The sequence below is a fragment of the Lycorma delicatula genome, chromosome 6, assembly GCF_047948215.1.
Source record: "Lycorma delicatula isolate Av1 chromosome 6, ASM4794821v1, whole genome shotgun sequence".
Lineage (NCBI taxonomy): Eukaryota > Metazoa > Arthropoda > Insecta > Hemiptera > Fulgoridae > Lycorma > Lycorma delicatula.
Window position 1 is genome coordinate 75,527,258 of NC_134460.1, and position 13,233 is coordinate 75,540,490.

At 28.0% G+C, this 13,233-nt stretch overlaps 1 long non-coding RNA gene across 1 annotated transcript in view; it reads right to left on the bottom strand.

Annotated features, from left to right (window-relative positions):
- Positions 1-7,446, bottom strand: part of LOC142326681 (uncharacterized) — a 29,163-nt gene extending 21,717 nt beyond the window's left edge. Inside the window, exon 1 of the long non-coding RNA XR_012756839.1 lies at positions 7,287-7,446. This is a non-coding gene — a long non-coding RNA (uncharacterized LOC142326681). The remainder of the gene's footprint in view (positions 1-7,286) is intronic.
- Positions 7,447-13,233: the final 5,787 nt, after the last annotated feature.

A 13,233-nucleotide genomic window follows, 5' to 3' on the forward strand; every position in this document is an offset into this window, starting at 1 on the left:
ATATATGTCACTCTTCAACAGATGGGCCAGTTTTTGATTACTCTTAGTACGCCATTCAAAATCGGCGACGTCGTCCTGCTGCACGATAATGCACGTCCACATGTTGCGGGTCGGACAGGTGATTTACTGAGAACATTAGGATGGAAAATTTACGATCACCCACGTATAGTCTGGACTTGGCTCCTTCTCATTACCATTTGTTTTAGAAATTGAAGTAATTTTTGGGCGGGAAGTAATTCGCGGGTTAATCAATGGCTAAATGGACTGGCGGCAAAACAATACGACGAGGGTATACTGAAGCTAGTGTATCGCTACGATAATGTCTTAAATTCATATGGCGATTGTGTAGAAAAGTAGTATTAGGTATGTAGTTTAAGAGAAATAAAAAAATATTTATAAAGTTTTCAGAATAATTATTAAAAAATAAAATTGTCTTTACTTTAGAGACAACGTCTCGTATAATAATAGAGAAATATAAATTCAGAAGTAATAAAGATCTTTACAGATACAATGAAACTGAGAAAATGTCACATTCTATCAGAAAACATAAAATTCTTCGGCCAACTTATTTATGATAATAAAGAATGATAACAGGCTCACAAAGGAAATCTTCAACCACATTTACAAAAAAAGAACATAAATCAATAAACCTCATTGGTTCACCTAAAAAAATGAAAATACTTGAAGGATTAGTAGTACTAAGATAGATCATATTAAAGTTCGGAAAACTGGTACAAAATTTCAAGGGTTCGAGGAGAAAAAAGAAACGTCTGATCAGAAGAAAGAAGGCAGATCAAAGCGAAATGAATTACCAGGAAAGAAAACGCCCGAAAGAGATAGAAATAAAAGCAAAATGTTACTTCACGTCCTAAATCGGCCAAATCGGAAAAAAACATTCTTAAACTTTGACATCAAAATCGGGTCCAAATTAAGGGATAGTAAGTTGTGATGGTTATTTTAAATTTGGCACTCCTTTCAGAAAGTTCTAAAATCTGAACAATAACTAAACCAATATTATTATTTTCTTTGTTTTTAATTTCTTACGTCGTTTTTTTACTTTGTTATACGAAGTAAAAGAAGTATTGTGATCGCGAAAAATGGCGGTTTTCAGATTTCAACTAAAATATCCGTTTTGACTATCCCTGAATCCATTTTGACTAGTTTCGGCGTGACGTCTGTACGTACGTATGTATCTCGCTCGCATAACTCAAAAACATTTAGTCATAGATGTTGAAATTTTGTATTTAGGACAATTTTGTGTTTAACATTAGAGGTGCACCTCCTCTTTTGATTGCAATCGACTGGACCAAAAGTGTCCAAAATAGTCTAAAATCAAAAAAATATTTATTCGATTTTGGACTTTTTCTTAACTGTAGTAAGCCCTCATTGAGAGCTTTTCAACGATATATCATAAGTGGTACATATTTTTATTGGTTCCAGAGTTATAGCCAAATAAAATTTTAATTAATGAAATATTTGAATCTTATAAGGGAAGGGCACATCGGTTCGAATCAGACATTTCCTTTTTTTTATTTTTTAACTTTTTTTAATTTAAATATATTGATTTCTTAATCATTATTAACCTCTAATTGTAAAAAAAAATTACGATAAATAATAATTTAGTAGTAACAAAATAAAAAACTAACAAAAATCAGAAGTTATTAATGAAATAAAATTTGATGTACTTTTTACTTTAAAAAAATGTGTATGTATTATTTAATAGGCATACAAGGAAGTCATGTGGTGTCACATCAGATTTTATTTTTTATTTTAAAAAGTTAAAGTTGTGAAAAATAGCATTGGCAAAAGTACTGTACAACAAAGTCTCATTACGGTACTTTCTGAACTACACCTTATAACCCGAAAAACTTGTACAGGGTAAAAGTAATAGATCTTGCATCTCGTTGTCAACGCACTGGAAGGGATAATGTACCACCTACAAATAGCAGCTACCTTGTACAAGCTTTATCTTTCCAATTTGTGAAAAAGCTACTCCCATTATAACTGGATTTACTGAGTAGTAATTACGTTACAATTTTTATTTACTTAAAATAAAAAATATGACGATGAAATTAATAGAAAAATAACATGTTATGACGTGAAGGATTTTATGATTTAGTAGTCACTCCTGTTCTGATTATCATACCGTTAAGTAAACTATTTTATTATATCGTGAATGATGATGCAATATATTAAATGTATAAACAACTTTAATATTTATGAAAAAAACATGATAATTTTTTTACTAAATTGCTTGCGTTTCACATCGTATCACATTATTTACACAGTGATGTAATATAAATGTTATAAAATTGCAATACTGGTTGGACACAAAATTTACAGATACTTATAAGCGTTTCTTTTTAATTAATTCTTTTTAGGATTATTGTAAAAAAACAAGTTGTACATAGCCATTAAGATGAAGAGTAAAAAGATTTAGCATCCAATTCATAGATTATCCAGGGAACACAAATAGAATTAATAAGTAAAAAGGTGTTATTTTAAACGTTCTACCAAATTTCTACCGCGTTAGTTCTGTACATTATCTCCCTTTTGAGTATAGATTTTTTTTTTCAAACAGTGTAATTCCTTTCAATTTAAGTTATAATTTACTGTATTAAACAAGACTGAGATTGAATTGACAAAATCCCATCAAACTGTATCTATTATTAACAAATATAACATTTTCTTTTGCTTTTTCCATCACCATTTATTTATTATGTTTTTTTAATAATTCCTGTTATTCAATTTAATTTATCTATTAAAATAATTTTTATTCATTTATTAAAAATTAATACGTTACTGAATCGAGACAGTATATTATACACCCTAATGTACACAGTGGTTTTAATATAAAGATACTAATTTATTTCAACGTCGTTTTTCTCAATAGGATCTCCTGCCAGTTGTGTTTTTCTTTTCGTATATTGCGGATGCCGATAGTTCATTATGGCAAGTTTAATACTTCATCAACGTATTTTGCTAATAAAATCAGATCGTCAATTATGAATACGCCAAGAAAAACTTTTCGTGTCCATTATATCTGTTCAATCAAGCAAATACAGCGTTGTAATTAAAAATTTCGAGGAAGACTACAACTGTAAGATTTTCTGAAGCCTGGCAGAGTTCGGACAGTACGTACCCAACAAAATATTTTATTTTAATGTTATTGATATTTTAACTTGCAAAAGTAACATTTACCTCGGTAAAGAAATTAACCGGAAATCAACTTCAATATTTTTTTCTGAATAAGCCAGACAAGGGATGAGTATTATTTTTAGTAATAGTTCTGCCGGTTTTGGGAATGTCTTTTGTCTCGTGTCACGAAATTAATATACATGCTTATTATTTTTTAAATACTATTATTTAAATCTTTCAAGTACTTTTATTTTACTAGTTTAACTTTCAAAACATTTTCGTTTTTGCGGTTCGGAATAAATGGTATCTTGTTCCTATACATTAGTGTTTTTTTAAAAATCATCCAGTTTTCAGTATCGCTAGTATAAAAACCGTTTACAGTCAGTCACATGAAAATTGGTCTAGCCGTTTTGTGATTACAAGGATTCATGTACACTGACATGGACATATTTTTATATATAAGCCTAAATAAATGTCTCATAACTCTCTACTTTCCGTGCAGTAGTCAAATAAAAAGATTTTATTCAAGTGTGTACATGAAAAACTAAAATAAAGCACGGCATAACGATTTAAAATAAACCTCATGATGATAAATCCCGTATTCCATTCCTGGATCCGAATTTTTCATCAACATCTTGCTCATATTTCACTACGTACTGGACTTTTCGTTTGTATTGTTAAATTTGCCGAAATACTTATGAAATTACCAGAATTTTCTCATAAGTAAAATATTTCAATGTTTTTAATCTATACATGTAACAAATTTTCGATGTATATATATATATATATATATATAGTAAAACAAAGATAAATTTACCGAACTTCGTATGATAATTGTTTACTATTAACTAAAAATTAAACCGCTTATTAAAACAATAGAAACAATAGTGTTTTTAAAAAGAAGTAACTACTATCTCTATGAACAATAGTCCTCATGTAGCTGGAAAAAAATACACAGTTATATTTATAAAGGAAGGAAGTACTCGTAATTAGACTCTCATCAGTATAATTTCAGTCGTACGTTAAAAAAAACAATCATTATTTGTTGTTGAGAATATTCTTATGCGTTTCAATTTAATCAAAACAACAATTTAAAATGAACAGAAATAAAGATATCGATATAACACATAAATTGAATGAAGAGTTAGATTGCCGTTTTTTACAACTACTATACCTCGAAAATTTATCGAGTTTCTCAAACGAACAATTCTATTTTCTTTCAAAGTTCATGAAATCTTTATAACAAAGTGAACAAAAAATAATAATAGAATTTTAAAGTTATCTAACTCTGAATTACAGTAATGAATCGGGAATAAAATGGAAGAGTAACACGTACAGTTTTTCCCTACAATTGTTAAATACGAAGATCTGAAGACCTTTCGTCACGAGGCACACGTCTAACCGATAGGAGAATTTGTCCCTACTTCGATCAGAATGTCTGAAGTAATGGAAGCTAAAGCTAATGTAATGGAAGCTTCAATACTGTACCTCAATTCGGGTAGATTAGTAGATAATAGAGTGATAATATCACACAGGGTCAGATTAGGTTACCTCCCGACACAGGCCGACGCAATCAAAAAGCTCTATCACTGGGTCCATGCCGACCAAACTGTAACTACAGATTGACATTAAATAAACACCAAAACACAGAAAGCTTAGTGTTCAGATTCGGGATCTTTAGTAGTGGCGTTGTTAAACGAAAAGATAGGAAATCAATATACGGCCATGTGCGCAACTAAAACTATTTTTTTTTTTGCTTTGGTTCTAGCCTTAATCAACACTGGGCATCTCCTCCAAAAAATATTGCAACAAATTAAAACCCAATATCCTTTTTTGTACAGCCGATATTTACAATTCGTTTGGCCATTCGAACATAGGTTATCGGGATGTCAAGATATTAACACAAAATTTCGAATTACCGTTGATATTTATCAAAGGTTGAAGGAACAAAGATCGTATGAGTTCTGTGCTAAATACATTAAATATTTTTGTGCTAAATGTTTTATTAATTTGGAGTTTATTTATACTTTAATTTATATTAATTATAGATTTGTTTTGTATTAAAGTTTATTATATTATTCCAAAACTGATTCAAAATAAAGAATGTTGTAAAATATTACAACCTGAAATAAAATTAATGTAATCCATAACTAACCTTTTATCTGTGATAAGGATTAGAAAAAAAATAATTTTGTCGTAACTTTATATTATGTTATATTATCTGCACAATGAAAAAAGTTCTTTATTCCACGAAAAAATTGCCGAGTAATAAAAATAATAAATAAATTACGTACAATATTACTATTATTATTATTATTAAAGCCAGCTAGTTTTATTTAATAAGGAGAGCAATAATGCGCAACAAAGAGCTAAGAAAATAATTTACGTCACAGTGACGTAACAAGGCGCTAACCTAAGTCACAAGCGCCAATATTCTCTACACGTATAAAATGCGTCAGAAGATTATATTTCCTCTTCGATGCAACACAAAAAGAACTCATTATGATGTTAGTAATAAGATTTCAAGAGAATTTTCTAGTGCCATCCGTAAATAAACTCAAATCAGTAACCCCTCTATAAGTTCTATTTGCACGACTGAAACCTTTAGAAATAGACCTTTAGTTTTCTTTTTTTTTATTTATATTGGCCACGTAAAAAGTACGTATACAATTTTAAGAATACATATATGCTGACAACAATTAAAATTACCTGATATTTCTCTTTGTACATTTCTTATCTACCATTTCTTGTAGCATCTACTCACCAAAAGGAAAAATAATAATAATTTCCTACGAAATATGCATTAATTTATCTTATTTACGTCTTTTTTCTGAAAGATTTTGCTTAAAATTATTATTCAAGAATAAATTAGAAAAATAAACTGTTCAGTAGAAGGAAACCCTATTAAAAAAATAAATTTATGAACAGTATGTTTAAAGTTTTTTTTTTGCACAAAAATTCTTAAAAATGTTATATCTCTCATAAAATAATTTTCTAATTAATATTTAACAAGAAAATCTTTTTAAAAAACTCTTCTCTCCAAAAAATGTATGAAAATTTTGGTCTAATCGAAGAAAAATTTAGTTTTTGCCCAGTATAAGCGACACCAAAAGAAATAAAGAAAATCTGACGTGGACAGACACACATGACTTTCTTGAACGCCTATTTAAATTACATAAACACATTTTTTTTAATGAAAAGTACGTAAAATTTTATTTCATTAATAACTTTTTTTATTGTATTATTGAATTGTTATTTATTGTAAAACCTTTTTACAATCAGAGGTTAATAATTAATAATAAGTCAATATATTTAAATTTAAAAAAAATTAAAAAAAAAGAACAAGTCAGATTCGAACCGATGTGTCTCCCCCTTATAAGATTCAAAAATTCATTAATTAAAGTTTTATTTGGTTATAACTCTGGAACCAATGAAAACAAGAACCACTTAGGATATATCGTTGTAAAGCACTCAATGAGGGCTTATTACTGCAGTTTAGAAAAAATCAAAAATTCATATTTTCGGGTTAATCGTTTTTGAGTTATGCGGGATATATACGTCCCGCCGAAACTAGTCAAAATGTTTTCAGGGATGGTAAAAATAGATACTTCCGTTGAAATCTGAAAACCGAAATTTTTCGCGATCACAGTACTTCCTTTACTTCGTACAAGGAAGTAAAAAAGGGAAAAATTTACATAACTTTTCTTTTCCGTTGAAGTTGGAAAAGTTATTGGAAATTACTATTTTAATGTTATTTTATATAAATAGCAAAATAGTGTAACACAAAATTAACCTAATTTCATGATAACAATATGAGACAACGTAATTTTGTTGTACACTCTGTTATATTATTGTATATGTAGTTAACAAAAATATTTTTTATAAAAGAGCGGACATCAACATTAGTGGTCATTAGCCCGGTGGAAATTGGTTGCGTATGAAAAGATGTCATGTCTGACCAGGATTCGAACCGGGGGACCTTCGCACAAAACACAAATGCCGAGACGCTACTTACTCACCAGAAGGGTGAAAGTAAAAGAAAAATAAACAGTTTTTCGTCAAGTGTACTAGTTCTCCGAAAAATTTTAACTTTAATATAAATGTTTGTATATTTAAATTATTATATATAATTTAAAAAAATAGCTTACCAAATTCCAGTTTAACTTCCTCCAGCGCTTTCGGCTATTCTGTCATTTCAAGAGGAATATAATTATGATTAAAATGATAAAACTACTATAATTGAATTATATATATAACAATTGATCGTCATTTTATTATTCGTCAAAAGTCTAAGCGACTACGTCCGTATTGTAATAGTCTCTCAATTGTTATGAGCTCTGTAAATTGTGGAATCAGTTTAGCCAACTTAATTATTATTGTTCATTAACTAATGAAAATCTAACGAAAAACTAAATTCTTAAATTAATCAGTTGAGTTGTTCATGCAATCAATATTTCACAATTTCCAAAAAAAAATTATTATTTTTTAATATATATATAAATGGCTTCCTTATTTAAGATATCACCTGTATCCTTATTTAAGATATACTCTTTTGACCCATTCGAGTAATTTTAACATTCTCCTGTAACACCACATCTCAAAAGATACTTTATTTATCTGGCTTCCTTATCTTTTGCTTCACCAGAATAAAGTCCTTTCTTTGGTACAAACATTACAAAATAATAGTACATCCTATGGAAACTAATTCAAACAAAACAGCTAGTTAAAAAAAAAGTATATATTATTTCAACGTAAAACTATATAGAATGACTTTCGGGAAAGATAAAAATCAAGAAAAAATTATTATCTTTTCCTCTGATATTCCTTTTCCAATACTAATTAAATTCAGCCATTCATTAATTCGTTCATAAATAGCCTAAACGATAGCAATAATTTAGGAAATAGTTAATTGGGAACTTGCCAAACTAATGGTGTAAATCTTTTAAAGGAGACTTCATTAACAGGTGGATAACAAAAAGTACGATGAGAATTATAATTTAAAAAGAGTTTTTTAAATACCGGAGTGATACTTTTGCACACACTGTTTGTAAATATTATTCAACAAAGTTAATAAATCTACTTCTTTCCTCCCCAAAGTTATACAGTTTTAAAATAGTACATATTAATTAACGAATTTATTATGTTAACTCAAATATTCACTTTAAAATCGACCATTCTGTTTTTTTTGTCCCTTCTGAAGGCAAAAAAATTGAAGAACTTAGAGCAGCAGCAGCAATATTAGTTTTTAACTGGATAATGTCCACGATAGATGCCTTGCGGATGTATCTATGATTCTATGATGAAATTAAATATTTAATGTTATTTCAATGTTTTAATTAGTGTTTACATCAAGTTCAAAAGTTGCTTCCTGTTTCTATCATGTAGAATTTATTACAGTTGTTAAAATCTAAACTCTAACTTACACGTAAATCTTATCTGTTTATATAAATTTGATTTATCTCCGGTATACAATTATTGCTTCAAATGTAATTAATGCTACATAGGAAAAACAGCACAGAGCTTTTTACAAAAATACAATCACCATTGCACAATTGAACGGTGAATTACGAAAGTTAAAAACAATTTAAATAAATAAATACATTCAAATAAATTTTATAACAGATCTTAGACTGTAATAAAATCTAAATATTGAACACTCCCAGTGGCAGTCTCTGAAGAAGCTGTTACAAGACAAATCTAATTGAATTTGTTTTCGCTAAATTAATGATTTTTAATTTTTACCTGTGTTTGAGGCTTGGGTACAATTACTTTTAAATGACTTACATCTTAGTCGAGTTAAAAAAAAACTATAATATCTTAATTAGTTGTGACAGGACTTTTTTTTAATTTAAAGGTTGTGATTCGTTTAAATTCGAAACCTCACGTCTCTATTTAAAATAGTAATTCTACTTAATTACAACAATAAATTATTTATTTAAAATGTTTGTGTTTATTATTTTATTCTTACAGGAAATAATTATATTTTTTTTTATTTATTTGTTGTTATTATTATAATGTTTTTTTTTTTAAATCAAACATGAACAATGAAAATAAAGATTGTTATTTTTACATCTTTCTAGAATGACGAGTGGCTAGCTGGAAATATGCCAAAATTTTAACTGCCACTAATTTAATGATACTGAAAGCTAACTGTACAAAAGTAGAGTGATTTAATTTTGCACCATTAAGTTGCTTTTTAATACATTATTTTCTAATAAACATAAAAGATATCTATATTAAATATTTTATAAAATTTATAATTAATTTTTTTAAGATTTATACATTTCATGCGTAACGAATACATTATAGCTTAAATTACGAAAATTTTGCATTAATAGTTTTTACTATTATGCGTTTTTTCTGATAAAAAAAATAATAGTAATAAATGAAGTAAATACAAAAGAATTTTGTATGGGAATATCACAACTTGTTTTTTTTTTCTTTCTTTTTTCTAAATGAAATCTTGACGCAGTAAGGACAGTTTTGCAATGTAAGCAAGGGGAAAACCACCCGTAGGCTAGATTACATGGTGGGAACGTCCCCCCCCCCTATCATAAGCGTATAAGGGTAGTTTAGCCCCGCGACAAGGTGCTATTGTGACACACGAACAAACTCTATTTCAGCGGGCATTCACCCCATTCAATCCCACGGCCTGTCCTACAACTAAAAACCACCTTTCGTTTTCGCTCTTTTTTTATTTCTATCTTTTTATAAACAACTTTTGAAAAATTTCTTATTTACATAATATAATGAAATATATACATTTAAATAAAAGAGTGTAATCGTATGAAGCAAACCGTTCAGCTATTATGTTTATACAAAAAATGTAAAAAATATAAAAACTGTGTAGTGGATATTACTTTATCAGTTTTAAATGTCAGGATATTTTTTAAAATTGATTTTTAATTTAAGAAAAAAAAATTCAGTTAACAAAATTGTCAATTGAAAACGATGTATAATCCAGCTAAACAAAAAACAAAGCCTCGCAGAATTTTTTTTCTTCTCAGAAAAGGTTATTTATTTGCTTAGTTTTTTATTTCCTCTGATATTATTATTCAATTTAAAAAAAAAAAAAAGAATAAGGAAAGTCATTTAGGTAGAAGTGGATTTTTAGTAACTTAAAAAAAAAAATGAATTCGATCATACATATATATATATATATATATTTAAGCGTTCCTCTTTCTTTAACAACAAATTGATAGATTTAGATAATTAAAATGTAAATTTTTATCAAAAACATACGTCGTTTGCGTATACGACTTATTTTTGTATTGTGTCAGATTACTGCAGCGATATGATGTTATTCCTCCTTGCCTCCTTGTCTACCATGATTTTCTTGCTTGAAAATTCAAGTAAAAATAATCAGTAACTTATTAAAAGTAAGAGGAAATTAATATACTCTGGAATTCAAGTCAATCTTACATCTTTGTTTGGAAGTAACTTACTTATTTTTTTTTTTAATAATATCATATTTTATTTGCGTAGAACAATTTTTCACCGAAAGGTTTTTATCAATTACTTTATGTTTTTGTTGTTTATTCATATTTAAAATAAAAATAATTTTTTTAATTTTTTTAAATTTCGAATTAAAATAAAATCGGTGTTGAATTAGTGATTTTTATACGTATTTTATTACTAGATAGTCGATAAGTGGATATCGGTGTACTTTGTTGGTTGGGGTTCAATTAACCACACGTCTCAGGATTGATCGGCCTGAATTTGTAGATGATTACACCTCATTTACATGTCATTCATATCATCCACATCTTATTGGGCTGCGATGAGGTTGCTTATTCACTAGTTGAACAGATTTCAACGTACATATTAGGAAAATTAACAAAAAAAATTTAGTGAAACACGTTTTAATAATTTTTTTCTCAATCATAAAAACTCAAAATTAAAAAAAAATCTTTTCTATGATTTTGCATGTTTATATTTTTTTAGTCAGTTTAGAAATTTGTTAAGATTGTTGAATTTACGACCGTAAACATTCTGTTATCTAAAATTTATTAAAATTTGACTAAAAAGAAATCAATTTGGTTGTTTAACCTTGGTAAAGTGAAAGAAATTGCCATTAAAGAAATAACTCATTATTTTTTTTTTTAATTTCATAAACTCTTTTTATTTATTTCAATGATAAATTTTTCTAACTCACCGGACGAAGGTAATTTATTTTTAAAAATCGTGATTCTAAATCCAATCAAAAAATTATTTAAAAATCTATCAAAATCACAGTTTAGATAAGATTTTAAATCACAGCTTCTCCTCATTAACTACAAAAACTAAATAATTTATTTTTTCGTTGAATGTACAATGGGTATGTCACTAAACTGAAATATAATCCTGGTCGTGTTTTATTTAATTTGTTACACACTTAACTTTCATAGGGAATACTTTTGAACTTTTATATTTATGAAAACATTTTATGTAATACTCATTTTTAATTGTAATCAAACTTTTAATTTTTCATTATGCAAAATAGTGACGTTTTGAATATACCTAAAATATTTGCCAATTCTAAAATATAATTATTAATATACTATCTCTATTTATATTATTAATATAATGAATGAAAATGGGAATCATAAAGAATTTTTATTGCAGTATAACGTTTTAAATCTGTAAATAATAATAAAACATACCTAAATCTATTCCTAATTTTGAAAAAAAGTCGGTTTGGTACCATTAAACTTCGTTGAAATACATTTAGAATCACTAATTGATTAAAGGGTATATAAATACGTGGAATAATAATAATGGAATTATTCCATTAATCGTATTCTAAAAATAACTATTATTATGTTGAAGACGTATGTTGTTTATAATAGACTGTAGATGATAACATACTGAATTCCGTTAATAGTAAAGGTATTATTAATTTAAAGATATCTTTGTTAAAAATAAACAAGTAAGGAATGTAAGGAATGCATGCATGTACAGGAAGCAGCTTGTCTCTAGCGTCCTCCTGCTGTCTATTCAGCACTTCAGTGGTATTTATGACGACTACACATTTCCTCTACTATTCTACACAGTCACATGCAGGATATTCTAACCATTGTACTTATTTATTTTCATTACACAGGACATATTTTTGTCTCAGAACACAAATATATTCCTGAACTCTGTTTTATTATTTCGAGAACAATTCATTTAACAAAAGTTCGAGACACAGTTACTTATATAGTTGTCAAACTAAAATCAGCTTTTTAACCTTATGAATGCAACTAGCATTTAAAGTACGTTGACAGTTCTTTATGAATTAATTATCTTCCCGTTGTAAAATAGGATTTGTTAAGGCTGGTGTACGCATCATTTATACCGATCGAAAGATTATACGAAATTTTATTATGCTGTACAAAGGCTATGTAACAGTGTAATTCCAGTTCATTCTCCTTCATTATAGATTAAATTTATACACGTTAAACATAATCTACCATATATCGGTCATGAGAATTTATACAAAATGAAAACCATTACTCAAGAATTGGAATCTTCTTTATCTGAAAACATGTAATGTAAGTTTTAATAAATAGTCCATTTCTAAAAAAAATCTGATTTACTACTGCTGTTTCGTAAGGCTAAGCTTCGAACAATGTTTTGAATTTTAAACTATTCTTTAGAATTCGATGTCAGATGAGATTAATTTATTTGACAGCATAGGCGAAACGAATAACGTTCTAATAAACAAGTGATAAAATTAAAAAACCTACGAAGCCGTATTGAAGAAACATATCTACTGTAGAACCACTGGCAGCTTATAACGTAAAACTAATCTAAGAACCTGCTCTGAGGTTATAGCTATATAATTCAAAAAACCGCATCGAAATCGGCCCGACCGTTTTAGAAAAATACATCTACTGCAGCGCCCCTGGTGGCCTATAACCGTAAAAACCGCTTCGAAATCGGTCCAATAATTTTTGAGAAAAATGGTAACCAACACAACCTCTTACGCCAAATGCATATCGTCTCCGTTCCGTCGTGAGTAAAAATACGATCTGTTGAAAAAAATTACCAAATATAAAGGATCTAGAATTAAAAAAGCAATGTTAAAGAAACGGAAAATGCTGTTTTTAATTTTTTTCTCACACATCTCCT